Genomic DNA, 15,476 nt, shown 5'->3' on the forward strand with positions numbered 1-15,476 from the left:
GGTTCCCATATAATAGCACCATGCCACATGGGAACCTGTCCTCAGGCTTTTCGAATCTCCTACTCTAACGATTACAATTTATTTATATCATTTATCAATTTATTTATTTTTTCCATTTTTGCTGTGGCGATTTTTATTCAGGTTTTTCTAATGTGTAACAAACCCGTATTCGGCCTCCTTCCTACTTATCCTGCCCCCCCCCCCCCACCCAAACACATTATTCTTCTTCTTTTTCCTTTTCTCCTTCTCTCTTACATACTTTTAGGATTCCCACTCACTCTTTTCTTATGTTTGGTTTTGTTATTTACAGTCTATTTCAATATGTGCTTTGATATATAGCAGTTTTATTTCTCTATATTTTATCTATTTTTCAGATCAGTTTGTTATAAGTGTCTATATGATTCTATGCTATTCTGTATTTTGTTTATTCCAAATATTTTTTTGGCCTATGCACATATTGTTGAAAAATTCAAAATAAAACTTGTTAAAAATTTTTTTTTATCAAACCAAAGAAAGAAAGTGGAGAAGTATCCATAGCAACCAGCTTTTAACGGTCATTTTTTAAACTGTGCTAGATAACATTTAGAAGCTGATTGGCTGCTATAGGGCAACTTATCCACTTTCTCGTTCTATGGTTTGATACATCTTCCCCTTAAACAAATGAAGGGTGAAAACAAGGTCCCGAAGCAAAGAATTGTCCACACGCGCCCGACATCCATTCACCAGTGGTGACCGATGCACCGCCATTATTCCCACTGGCAGGACACTGCGGCCCGTAGGTGGGGACGGCACCCAGCAGGCTATTTTAGCGGGGTGCCGCCATGGGGGGCAGGGCGCATTCTGTCCTATTCAGAGACAGCAGCGCTTGGGGGCAGCGTGACATGTCCGTAAGTGCTGGGCACGCCCCCAGGAGTGACAAAAAGGAGGAGTCTTAAAGTCACGCCCCTTTTCTCATGGCCACGCCCCTATTCAGACACGCCACAGAGTGCCCTGCCTGGCGCCGGACCTAGAGTGAACACTATATCGGTAGTAGTGTTTGTTAGGAGAGGAGATCAAACCAGTGGTTCCCAAACATTTTTGAATCACGGCGCCCTAGAGTATCAACATTTTTTTCCACAGCACCTCTAGGCCAAAAGAGAAATGCAAAAATTATTCAATTAAGTAAATTGTGCTTACGTGTCATCCTTCGATACAGATATGTGGTGGTGGCCAGGGTTGAGCAACCACTATCACTGGCTTTGCCTATCACAGTCACCAAAAATAATTTTATTTGGTACTGGACCACAAAGCCGTGGCCTCCTTGCAAGTGCTCTGAAGCACCCAGTTTGGAAACCACTGGGTTAAACGATTAAAAAGCTGTTGCAAAGAAATCTCAAAATGTTTTTTTAAATAAATTATACAAAAAAAAAAAAAAAAAAAGAATTTAGCAAATGATAAAACAGGATTCTGGGTCTCAAAATTTCTAGGCATATTTATTGATTCTACAGATTCTTATCCCACTAAAATCATATGCACCCACTAGTGGGGTATTTTGGAATATTAAAATACACCAGTCACCTTCCCCTATCGTAGTCAGACATTTTTGTGAATGGAACCTGCCGATCCGATACTAACCAATTACGGTAATTAACTGAGGCAAAGAACAGCCCCTGACTCCATATAAATGTATAAGCTGCGTTCTCATAACCACAAAACATATTCCTAAAGGAGCGAAGGAAACTGGCATATAAAATCAATACAGTGTATGTACTTAGATATTTCTTATAAAGTCATATTTGCATATACCTGTATATCAATTAAGAACAGATAAAAATAAAAAGATTCACACAGATGTAGCTCCAATGACGGTCAGACACCAATAACCTTAACGCAATCATCAACAAATAGGCTCTTATCTCTAAGACACTTTTCTCTGTACCAACGCAGGTATTTCTATGTGCTACAATCACGGTAGGAGACTTAGATCAGGCAAAAATAAGTCAGAATTTGTATGTATGAAGTATTGATTTTGGGAAAAGTCGAGAGGTAACGAAGCAGGGGCTCTCTCCACGGGTAAGGAGAACAGGACCACAGCAGATTAATTTATAATAGACCAAAAGTAAAATTTAAGAGAACATTGAAGGGTAAGTCATATTATCTGCTAACAATAAGTGAAGCAAATACTGTTCATGCACTGTCTAGAAAAAGAATCTTTATTAAAGCAAGCAAGGTTTCTGAAGGCGTGCCGGAACCTTGGAATGCTCTTAGACCAAATCCATGTTTGTTAATTCTGTTTACAAAAGATTAAACAGGTACAGTTTTAAATGCAAGGATTACACAAAAATCAAATATTAAAATACCAGTCTCCTTGTAATCTCTTGTCAAATATTCTAATAAAATTAAAACGTTATGGGCAGAAAAATAGTTGCTGGAGGGCTCTACAATGCTCTGCACTGGAAATGACAGGTGTATTTAAAAGGATACATATACGACACGCAAAGTTTTTACAAATCCGGTTTAAAAAAAAAAAAAATTAAAAAAATCATCAAATAACACAACAACAACAATTGTCCCTGAAATATATTATTATTTTTTCAAATGGAAATGTAACTACTCAGTATAAACTGTTACTAGAAATGACCAGCCTTCCTATGTCCACAATGTATTTCCTCCTTTTCCACTGAATACTTATGTAGCCCTCGGCAGAATACATGTATACAATATCTGTACGTTATATTTGAATTATTAAGATATGTGAAGTAAAATAAATGAAATAACAAAAAAACTGTTTCCAAGTTAAATAAACTATAATATATAGAATATTCTTTTTATGGGTGTGGTATACAAGTTAGTCAGTATGTTGACACAAAAATGGCGACTGAGTATCCATGTCGATGTTCACACTGTCAACACTATCTTAACGTCGACAACATTACCTAACCCCAACGCTGATAGGTTTATAATGTAGACATACATAAGGTCAACATTTTGTCAATTTCGACTTTATGAACCAAGTTATCGACATAAATATGTTGACATTCATAACCATTCAACATTAGTCAATATGACTGCATACACTCTTTACATCATTTTCTAAATAATTCCATTAAAAATACGCTAGAAAAAAAATAAATAAAGCTCAACGATGCTCATGTATTATAGATAAAGATTCTAGCAAAAATTATCTCGTTCTGAGCGGTTTTGGATATAAATTTCCAGGCTGTAGTAACAAGGCAAAAAAAGCACAAATAAGCTGAAACATTTGATTTCATGAGTCTTGTGCGCACTAGTAGGGAATTAAAACGAATGTCGGAAAGTGCTATTCATGTTAACAGCAAGAATTCTTATCCAAGGGTACATGGATAGCGAGGAGGCGCAAACATTCTTTTTGCCTTTGATCTCATTCCCATTAATTTGTAACTGTCAAATTATGCAGTCTGAATGTGTATTTATTGTAACATATGTCAAAACACAAGTAGAAAAGCAGATAAACTGCAGTGTGTTTACAGAAGCGTTTCATGTGTGTTTACGGATGAATGGAAGTTTTCGGCTGCGTTCACATATGTCACTGAAATGGAACAAGCGTTCAAAATTCTGCAACGCAAGTGAAAAACGCAAATATGTAAGGTCCCATTTGGCACAATGATTTACATTTTAAGATCAGTTTCCATAAGTGAACAGTTAAAATAACGCTCGTTAGACACACTCTGTTTTAACGGCAGTGGGAATAAATCCTAAAGGATACCCTCTAATTAGGTTACCAGAAAGCTATATATGCAGATGAGTCGATCTGCAGATGATGGTTGTTCATACACACTGAACAATCATCATCTTCCATCTGGCGGGTGTCGCATCGCGCCCCCCTCCCCGCGGAACGTGTATGGGCGATCGGCTGTCCACCCATATACACAGCACAACGTGAAAATATATCTGCCATCGGCTGTACAACACAGCCCACACGATAGGTCTGTGAATGACGTTGTTCACAGACATATCGCTGGTACACGCTGGCGGACGCACACACAACATATTGGCCGATCAATTGATCGCCCAATATATCTGCCAGTGTGTACCCAGCATTACTTACCAGCTAAATTAGTCTGACAGCAATATCCTACAATGGAATTATCGGCAGGAAGTCTCATGTGTGAAGCAAATACATACCCTACAATTAAAAAAACTTAATCTAAAATAGGGGTGGAGAACCTTTTTTCTGCCGAGGGCCATTTTTGAGATAGATAGATAGATAGATAGATAGATAGATAGATAGATAGATACACACATTATTTGCAGGCCCACAATAGCCGGTGATTACAGCAATGCCCGGAGCAATCGGCAGCAGTGTGACAGTCTGAAGTGTCTTACGGACATTCCAGGTGGCACTGCTGCATAGATTCTGGCTGCAGGGTGCCATTCTAGGCACCCTTGCCACCTGGCTGTCCCCTCCTGGAGAAGGCAGCCAGAATATTAGCAAGTATGACCTGAAATAGTAAAAAGGTAAGCGGTACACTGCTAGAGCAGAGTTTTCCAAACTCCGACATTACAGTCCAGGTTTTAAGGATACCCATGCTTGAGTCCAGATGGCTAAATCAAATTGACTGAGGTATTAAGTCACCTGTGCTTATGCATGGATATTCTCTAAACCTGGACTGAAATGTCGGGAGTTTAGGAAACAAGTTTAGCGCCCCCCCCCCAAAAAAAAGAGAGAGTTATAAAATAAAAATAAAAACACATCTTTGTCATGGTATTGGTATAAGAACTTACAGCTCCTCTGCAGCAATGACAAAAAGAGGCTTGCCTGGGCCATGAAGACTTGAAGTTCTTATGGACCAATGAATCAAAATTTGAAATGTTTGGTGCATCGCAGCAATTTTGTACGCTGTTGAGTAGGCGAAAGGATAGTTCATCGTTTTGTGGGATTTAGCTACTAAGCGACAGCTTGTGAATGGCAACGCTTCCCGATGTGTTTATACCGAAGATTTAAAAGGACAATTCATTTAAATAGCAAAACACTCCATGTTTAGCTTTTATAAGCATTGCCCCTTTTAAATTTGTTGCTTACACATGCCAGGAAGTGGCGTCTTTTACAAGCCACCACTTAGCAAATAGAGCTGTGACATCAATTGTCAAACATGGAAGCGTAATGATCAAGGGCTCTTTTGCTAGATCCAGAGTTGGCGACGTGCACAGAGTGACTGGCACCATGAATCTAAAGGGCCTACCACAGCATTCTGTAGTACCATGCAATACCCTCTGATCAACACCTAGATGGTCAATGGTCCATCCTACAGTTAGATAATGATCCACTGCATACCTCCAGGCTATGTCAGGACTAAAGATGACAGTAGCCTTCAAATCATGGAATGGCCACACAGTCTCCAACCCCATAAAGCTAGTTTGGGATGAACTGGACAGAAGGGTGAAAAAGCAACACATTTGAGGGAACTTCTGCAAGTGTCGGGAAGAACTTCCGAAACAAATTTAATCTCCATTGTGGAAGGAATGCCATGAGTGTGTTCGACAGTTACGTCTGCATTATGTGGCTGCTTCGAAAATTTTGATTCAATTTTGTTAAACAGTGTTTGTATGATTTTTTTTTTAATCTACAATTATTTAATATTTAATGCTTTCATTTCAGCGTACACAGACATTAAACTGTAAAAATTACACTAGCTGCTGCGTGCAGCTTCGCCCACGATGAAATCGCTTCTGCCAACATTCTTTTTATTTGAGGTATTCTAGTTGTATTGCTTTGCATAGAGGCCCTGTCGCGGGAGTGGCTGACATGACCAGCAGCGTTATACAGACTGGTGGCAGCAGCGCCTTCACCCACCACTCACACCAATGTCACTGTGTGCCCTGTGCACAGACTGCTATGTAGCCTATCCTATTCACCCACCACTCACACCAATGTCACTGTGTGCCCTGTGCACAGACTGCTATGTAACCTCTCCTATTCACCCACCACTCACACCAATGTCACTGTGTGCCCTGTGCACAGACTGCTATGTAGCCTATCCTATTCACCCACCACTCACACCAATGTCACTGTGTGCCCTGTGCACAGACTGCTATGTAGCCTATCCTATTCACCCACCACTCACACCAATGTCACTGTGTGCCCTGTGCACAGACTGCTATGTAGCCTATCCTATTCACCCACCACTCACACCAATGTCACTGTGTGCCCTGTGCACAGACTGCTATGTAGCCTATCCTATTCACCCACCACTCACACCAATGTCACTGTGTGCCCTGTGCACAGACTGCTATGTAGCCTATCCTATTCAAGTGAACGCAGGCCCAAAGCAACTCCCCCCCCCCACCCCTAACTGGGCGCGTGCATGGTGCCACACCTATCTATTGCATTGATGATGTCAACTAATTTTGCTATTGCTCAGCTTTAACTTGACAGATCGAGATGAAACAAAGTACAGATTATTTCTAGGCGATACCATTACAAAATGATGCAGTTTTCATGCAAATTGATTCAGTAGTTTTTGTGCCAACTTGGAACAAACAGACACAACATTATTATATATATTCTCTCTATACTAATATTATATTTAGTTTGGCTAATAAAAATGACATCACCCTTTTCAAGGGCCAGTGTCTGTGTTTGGAAGGCAATATATAAAAATTGAGTGAAGTAGTCCATCAGTTTGGAGAAACTCCCCACACCCCAGCACTACAGAACACACATCCCCTCCGGAATAGCAATGCTCTACCCTCGCTTAGCCTGGAACACTAGCTCACAGTTCGGCCAACTCAAATGGATGTGTACAGGCCCGAGGAGGATGAAAAAAATGGCATAAAAAGATTTTTTTTAAAAGTCTCACAAACAAAAATAGAAATAACTGGGAGAAGGAAGGTCTGTGTGGGATAGTGTTTATTTGCAACTAGCTGGGAGACCTGACATTGCCCAGGTTGAAGAATGGATCTTGAAGTACATCTGCAGCCTTCATTTTTTACATTGTCCTCACCTATAACCCCATTCCATTGATCCTGAAATGGACGTCACTATTTGCCAACATGGTTTTTTCCCTGAAAAGGACCTATCTAGACACTTACCTCAACACTGAGGTTTAAACAAACAATGATGTTTGTTTTCCATGAGGAGCCAGAATGAAAAGGCTGTTGGAAGCCCCCACTACAACTGCCCATGGGAAAAGCAAGGAGTTTGCAGGTCAATACCAGCTACCTTCAAAGATTGACCTTGGGCCTTATTGATGGTCATTGCAAAAGAGTCGGATTGGAAATTGAAACAAAATGGCAGGTCTGTTGGTATGAATGGGATGCGAGAAATTAACACTCTCCTGTACCACTGCCTGTTATGATAGTGGCTTCATGACATGGGCTTTGAGTGTGTATATGCAAAGTCTTGAACCATTGCAAAACTTTGGAGCATCCAGGTTTCTAACCAGCATGATTAGTGCACCGACCATCAAAACTAAGTTTGTACAGAGACATCCCTGTTGGTTCCTGGAACTTTAGAAAGTCAGTTGGATAATGCACAGTATGGCATACAAAAGGGATGTAGTCAGCATCCCGGCGTGCAGGATGCATACGGTCAAAATACTGTCGCCGGAATCTCAACAGCGTCGGGATCCCAGCTCCAGTATCCCAACATCGGTGGTTAGGAGAGGGTTAGGTGTAGGGTTAAGCATCGGGGAGGAAGGGTTAGGGGCAGGCGTAAGTGTTAGCGTTAGCTTACTAACCTGGTAGTGTCGGGAATCTGACTGTCAGGATACACAACCCCATATAAAAACGGGCTGGGAAGAAATGAGTAACTGTCAGTGCAGGTGCAGTGCAACAGTTGATCCTCCACCTCACTGCTCTTCCGTTGAAGCGCTGCCTGCCCCCACTGGTACATATCAGCCTCTGCCTTCAGATCAGTGCAGTTTTAGGCACTGGAAGACATCCTGAGCAAACCTGCTTAAACAAGACTTTCAAAACAGGCTCCACGGCCTACTTGATGGGTACCATGTAGACCTCCATGGCTCTGATGAACTTCACATACTGTATAGCCAAAAAACCTCATCCTGGTCAAACTACACCACGGCAAATTTGGTGGAGCTAGGTAAAAAACTCTGGCCGTGCATAGGACAGACAGACAGACACACACACACACACACACACACACACTTTTTCGCCTATTATATATAGAATATATAGCCTGCAATTCAGTTTGAGGATTTTTTTTTGTAAAAAAATTCTACTTAATTCCTCAAGCACCAACATGCCTTTAAAAGGCAGCCTTGGTATGATGGAACATGTAGTTTACCAGTGAAGATTGTGGCCTAAATGTAATAGCTTGCAAACTTCAGTGGATTTATGAGTCTCCCCATATTTTTAAAGCGAAAATAATTTCAAAGGCTAAACCAAGCTGACTTAGCCTTTAAAATGATTGCCACTTTAAAAATATAGGGAGACTTCCATAAATTCCTGCAGCGGCTGAAAAACGCAATGTATTTTTAAAAGAATAACCCAACACCGACATCAGAGGTGTGTGAGGAATATCCCTAATGCGATCAGCATGGGACTGGCTATCCTAGGAGGAGGAACAACTATTTTTTTTTTTTGCTGGCTGGATGGCTGGCCTAGGGTAGGTTTGGCACAATTGCAGGGGTACCCCACACTGTTTTAATGCCTGCTACAGTGCCACCAGCACTGGCTGGCAATTCCTAGTGATAGTAATGACCTTTTCGGGGGAACCGACTGGCCCGCTAATGTTTTTTACATTTGTTAAAAAACAAGAACCATGATTCCTCATCTCTGTATCCCTCATAAGGTGTGATAATACTCCAGTACTGTACTCAGACAACGCCAGCCGCCAATACCCCATCGCAAAGCCAGGTCGCACCCGGGATTTTGTTCACGCATCCATCCTAGGTGTGACCCAGCTGAGACCCCATTCAGACTGGCGGCCTGACCCGGCTTATTGCCGGGTCGAAGACATCACCGCCATAACTTGCCGAGTCGGTACTTGGAGATTAGATCTCCAAGCGCCAGCTCTGCCTGTGCTGTGAACGGGACCCGGGTCGCATCGCCCTGGTTACCCGTACACACTGCACAGCTAGCCGGGTTGAACCAGTGTTCAACCCTGCTCGTTACCAGGATTGAAATGCCGGGTCACTCGACCAGGGTTATTTCAACCTGGCCCTTTCACACTGCACAGTAACCTGAGTTGCTGCGCGTTCATGTGCAATAACCCGGGTTATTGCAGGAAGTGTAAAAGGGGTACGAGATGTGACCAATTCTACTACGCATACAGTGCAGAAAACAAAATGTGTTTAGGCACAACTCAGCAAGAGCCCCACTATGTACACCCATGCATGCATTATATACACAAAACTGATTAACTATAAGAGATGACGACAAGTATCATGACAAAGAATTCTCCACAATTTTAACATTTTAAACAAAATCGATAACGTTCGGGACATTTAAATTTAAATTTTTTCCAGAATTACAGTTTACCATTTGCTTTGATTGCACAATTTAAAAGGTTTGTTTTTTTTTAACTATTATTTTTCAAGAAGCAGCCATTCCCAAAAAAATCAAATAAATAAATAAATAAATAAATAAATAAAATAATGAATGAGATAATTACTTGGAGAAATTATTTTTAGATTCTGCGAGAAGGAAATCATATTCCAGAGTAATAAATTTATATACACATTATTTGTGAAGAGGCCTTTATTTATATCAACAGATTCCCAAAGGGGGCCATGATAAAAAATAAAATAAAAATAGTAATTAATTTTATTACAGCAAAATAATACATATTTTTCCAATGTTATTATTTAATACTGCAAATGGAAAAAGTAGAAATTAGAGTTCATAAATAAAGGCCTAAACTGAATACTGATGAGTCAGTTGCTGGTGGTATAGTCTATAAAATTTACCCCCCCCACCCCGGCAGCTGCCTAGTCAGACTTCTAAAGACTCGAGCAGCATGTGCCAATTAAAGCTCCTCACCAACTCTGATAAGCACATTTTCTCCCCCATTTGTGATGCTTAATAATGAGCAAATTAAATATATAATATATATATATATTATATTGTTGTAATAAAGCTATTACAATAATTTCAATGATAGTTCCATTTTAGGATTCACTTGTTTATAGCATGTTTGTCCTATTTGCACCTATAAATCATGTTCTAACACAATTACTATCATCAATATCACAAACTGACGATACAAACAAGCAATAGAGCCGTTTATCAAGATGGAGTCTGTGTCACGTGATCTAATGGTTCATTTTCAACAACCCATTCTGGGACAGATGGTTAAAGACTGGCCAGTTCCTTTATTATTTTACAACCTCTATACGGTGCGGCCGTCCATATGCTACACAATACTGGGCAGAGAGTTTTTACATTAACAATCCAGGTTCAGAAATCCTGTTTAGAGATCAGAAGCCTTCATTACCCAAAGCCCAGCCGGACCTACAGAAGATGAGCTAATGTAGCCTATGAGAGTTTAAGGCTACAACCAGTGCACTGAAATGTATGAACTGGCTAAATACTAAAGATGCAGACTGTACACAGGAGTACACGGGGGTTAAGCAAGGACAGATTTTTCTATGAGAGGAAGCGTCAACTCCAGGACAAGCTAGACCTTTAGCACTATAATTATGTATGTCTTGTGGTTTAAGTCTATACGTGCATAATATAAAGATGCAGCTATGGGAGAGGGTAAGGGCTCGGGCAGGAAGCTTCAAAAGGAAATTAAATAAATGTGTAAGCTAGAAAAATGGATATAAAATAGTCTGCATCTGGCGCAATGCAACAATGGCGACTGCTATAAAGAGAAGCGTAAATGGGTGGACTATGAATCTTCCAACTGATGCAGAAACTTGTAGCAACAGATCTCAAACCGACTATTAAACCAAGTCATTTTCTAGGCAATGTATATTCCATATAAGAGGATAACATCCTCAAAGCACAATATTATTTTTAAGAACTTCCCTATCAAAGGCTACATTATACACATAAAATAAAGAGGGCCATACACTGCTGAGAGTATCCCATCACATGGCTCTGCACAGTAGCCTTTTGATTACTAATTTCTTGCGACGCTAGATGCGGATGACCCCTTATCCCCTCTCAGTCTAGCAGGCCTGCAAAAGCCTAACCTTAAAGTGAGACTATCAATTTAAAAAGAGTTTAGTAGCAAACGCACGCAATTTAGTTATACGTTTAAAAGTACGGACTGCAAAATATTTTATAAATCTATTTTAATTAAAAAAAAATTATATCACCTCTACAGAGCAAAATGACAATTGTACGGAACTGGGACCACCCACAGATCTCTCCAAAGACACACAAAAAGGTACCAGGGGTAACAATAGTTTTGTTTGCGGATCCTGGTATTTGTCTGTAACTTGAGCCACCATAAAGAAACGCACGTTATTACCCTATAAGTAAAATATGTATACAGGATGCAAAACTTCTCTCGGCCTGACATAGGGTTCTTTTATCCTGAGCACAAAACGGTTTTGCAGCAGGATGAAAGCTCTCACTAAACTAACATTATCTCAAAGTGCCCCTACAGCAGATTATAAACAACCCAACATACTGCGCTCAATGACATCACCCAAGTAGTAACCCTAACCACCAACGTCACTCCCTATTATAGGATTTTCACTACACAGTTCTTTACCTATAATACTGTACAAAACTCTAATCTGCTATTTTGCTAAGGTCTGACATCATATCGAGACAACAGAGGCCAAACAGCAAGGTCTGTGTCTATACACCATTTACATAATGTAATATTAAAGTCATTATCTCTGACAAATTAATAGAGTGATCCGAAGACCAACGTCAGTCAGGAAAGTAATTCGCGCTTATTGGGACAAGGGATCAAAGTTGACCTGACACTAATCTAATACTTTCTTGTATCTAAAAGTGGAAGAACTAAGAAATTCGGAGTGATGCTACTTTGTGCAAAAAAAAAAAAAAATGTGTGTATGTATATATATATATATATATATATATATATATATATATATATATAAATATATACACATTATATATATGTGTGTGTGTGTGTGTTTATATATATATATATATATATATACACAGCTCACGCTCTCAAGTTCCAATATATAAGTGCATTGATCCACGGGATTCAAAACGGGCATTCAGCAATGTACCCATTCCAGATATTAAATGTACACAGTGATTCTATCGATCATCCATCCTCATGGAATAGTATATGTTATATATATTTTTTTTTTTTTTATTGTCAAAACAAAGGACAGGGATTTTTAATTTACAGAACAGACCTCACCCCAGGATACCCCAGCACACACATTTTCTTTATGAATATATATTCATGTTTAGGGGGACCATTACAAAAATGACTGTTATTTGGGGTAGAGGGAGCATAAAGGCCACAGCTTATGACAATACCCAGTTAGATCCATTATTAGGTCATTCCTGAAGTGACCAGGTGTATTTCATATCACACACATCCACTCAGTACAGACATAGAATAGACTACAGCAATATGCATCCACCATCACCCCGAGTTCTCCTGAGAAAAGCACTGGACTTCAAATGTTCTGAGGGGGTAGAAGTTATAAAAGTTTACTCTTACATAAAAAATACAATGAATATCTCTGTATACTCATATTGGAGTCTTTTTTTAAAATAATACGCTGTACTGTGTTAGTCACAGGTAGGAACAGTAAATATGGGAATTTAGAATATATTCTCTCTTTTTTTTGCCTATTGGCAGCTCCAGACTTTAAAGCATCCAACTACAGACAGACATCTTTCTCCAGACATTTTCCAGAGAATAACCATTTGGTTACCACATTATGCGTAAGTGGTTTATGCCTTGTTTAAGCTTTTCATTACCAGACAGCAGTGAAACGTAATGTGTTCCTGCATAAATACATTGGAAGGGTTCTTAAGCTTTATCGGCTTTCCAAATTGTTTATTTTCTAGACAAAGACCCATCCAACTCACTCTTATTCTAGTCCAACTTTTTATTTGTCCAAACCTATCTGACAGCATCTCCTCCTCTGCAGATATAAAAAAAATGTATAGTCACGTATAAAAAAAGTGTCCATTTTAACCCCTCCACAGCTGTTTTTCTCAATATCCCTCCGAATTGTTATTTTACATAACGCAACACCTGCTTCGAAACTTCTCTGTGCTAACTGCTATGCTAATTCACAACTAGGAATCCATATTCTTTCTGCACAATTACATAGTTATGCCATCCTTTAAAAGGTAAACACTGCCAAGGAAATAGAAGTCTGAAAACAGATACACTTCAAAGATATAGCAACAAATAAAATAAAAAAAAATTAAAAAGACAAAAAAAAAAAAAAGAAAAAAAGTTAACAGATGTTAAAGAGTAGTAAATAAAATATAAACATCAATTACAGTGGATATCAAAAAAACACTGACTTGGCTGTATGTAAACATAAAATTATAAAAACATAATAAGTAAACAAAAAAAAAAAAAGGAAGAAGTAGAAAAGTTATATTATATTGTACTACTGTATTAACAGGGCCTCAATCTGAAAACCACAGTTACACTTTTCTTTACTGGACAGTATAGGGGTATGTACATTTTTCCCTCATTTGCATCATTGCGAATTGTACTCTAAAAATCGGTTACTGAACAAACTCATGTTTTTCTGATATGTACAGGGCTAAACAGACACAAAAATTCTTGATTTTTTTTTTTTTAGTTCAAATTTTAAACCTACACCTTTTAAGGATATTTATCACTGTCTGCATTACCCATGTGTAATACTAAAACACATTCAAGCAGATCATTGCCAAATCTAATAGTATAGAAAATTAGAAATAAAATCTTTTTAGCAGATTCTTAAAGCGTAATTAATAAAAGCACACACTGAGCATATATTACATATAAATGGCTCTTGAACGGTTATGAGATATATATACATACATACATACAGTATATTATTGGATACACATTTTACAAAAGAACATAAAACAATATGAAATCTAGACTTCCTATCAAGATCAGGTGTACGACACCAGGCATTGTAGAACAAAAAAAACAAAAAAAACAAAAAAAAAAAAGGAAGAGAAATGTAGAACTGTTAAAACAGGCGAGCCAGCTGCTGAGACACTATATGAAATGGCGAGAGATTTCGGGCACTACAATAACTGTGTGTTTAAAGTACGGGCTTTAATCAAAACGTCATTATTTTCCAGGCATTTGGAAAGTCCATGAACCAATTTACGCAGTAGCAGAACGTGCCACATCATGTGTATAGGACTTTAATTGTGAACCTGGGAAACACTAGCTGCAGATTTTTGGCAGGGATTTTGCCTTCCACACTGCAATTCACCCATCCAAGAAATGAACCAATATAATACATCTACAAAAGTAAACCAACATTACACAACACAAATCAGCCTTAAAAAAAAAAAATTTAAAAACAAAAAAATAAATTGTTTGACACTGCACTAAAAGAGTGACGGACTTCAGCAGTAGTAAAAGGAAGTGTTTTGCATTCAAAAAAAAAAAAGAAGAAGAAAAGATTAACATATCATCTCTGGTGCCCAATCTAGAGCTCTGCAGAAGACAGGAGACTTACATCCACCAAAACAGTTACCCCTGCAGCATCCAGACCTCATATGGCTAGATATTAACACTGCCAATTACTTTTCACACCACCGCAAGCACCAATAAAATCTTGAAAAGCATACACAGGGGAAAAGAAAACCAAGCAAACATTATTCAGTCATTTTTCATGCACAACATATAACAAAAACACAATTGGTAAAAAAAAAAAAAACTTTACATTGATGAATACATTCCAGTTATAGATGTATAAGAAAGCTAGACATGGCAACTCCATGTACTGTATATGCTCAAAACACAAAAACAAGTCTACATTTTATAAAGCATACCACACACATAGAACAGAACATATATAACTACCTGCAACAGGGTGCCACGGATAGTCCTATCTATAATGCTATACGGCATGCACATTCAAAACTAATAGTGAGATGAGATGTTTTATGGAAGGGTCTGCCATGGAAATGTTTGCAGCTCCACACTGAATGGGTTTGGGAGTTTGCAAAGTATGGGGGCCTAGAAAAAGTGTCCTGGCATGCTGCTCACTACCTATCATCAAAGTCCATGTTGAGCTGGGTCCTGATTACTGATGGTCGCCTCTGTAGAAGGCATGAGATTTCCCTGCTGGCTGGTTCTCAGTGTCTCCCTGGCTCTTCTCACTCCTCTTCCTCTGGCTGACACACTCCCTGTCTCTCCCCCCCTCCCCTCTCCCTTATTCAGGGATTGATTGATTACAATCAGTGACCAAAGGCTGTGACTTGGACACACACTTGGCTCAGCATAGTGAAATACTGAGACTGTGGATAGGCTTCAGAAAGCTAGACGGAGGGAAGGAGGGGGGAGTAGGGGGTTTATATGAAAGACATTAATATTAGTTCACTGCACCAGGGATATGACAGGTTGAGGGATG

General features: G+C 39.2%; 1 protein-coding gene across 3 annotated transcripts in view; it reads right to left on the reverse strand.

The window, feature by feature from the left end:
• MPPED2 (metallophosphoesterase domain containing 2) overlaps positions 1-15,476 on the reverse strand; it is a 170,636-nt gene that overhangs the window by 153,599 nt on the left and 1,561 nt on the right. The window contains exon 1 of one of the 3 annotated variants that reach the window (XM_088470483.1): positions 15,116-15,311. The exons of 1 other annotated variant lie outside the window; for it this stretch is intronic. The gene's annotated coding sequence lies outside the window, so the exon portion shown is untranslated. Of the gene's footprint in view, positions 1-14,926; positions 15,312-15,476 lie in introns of those variants that run through there. One more of the 3 variants, XM_088470482.1, reaches the window with a different exon arrangement.

This window comes from Taudactylus pleione, unplaced genomic scaffold, assembly GCF_031769625.1.
Source record: "Taudactylus pleione unplaced genomic scaffold, aTauple2 ptg000100l, whole genome shotgun sequence".
NCBI classification, from domain to species: Eukaryota; Metazoa; Chordata; class Amphibia; order Anura; family Myobatrachidae; genus Taudactylus; species Taudactylus pleione.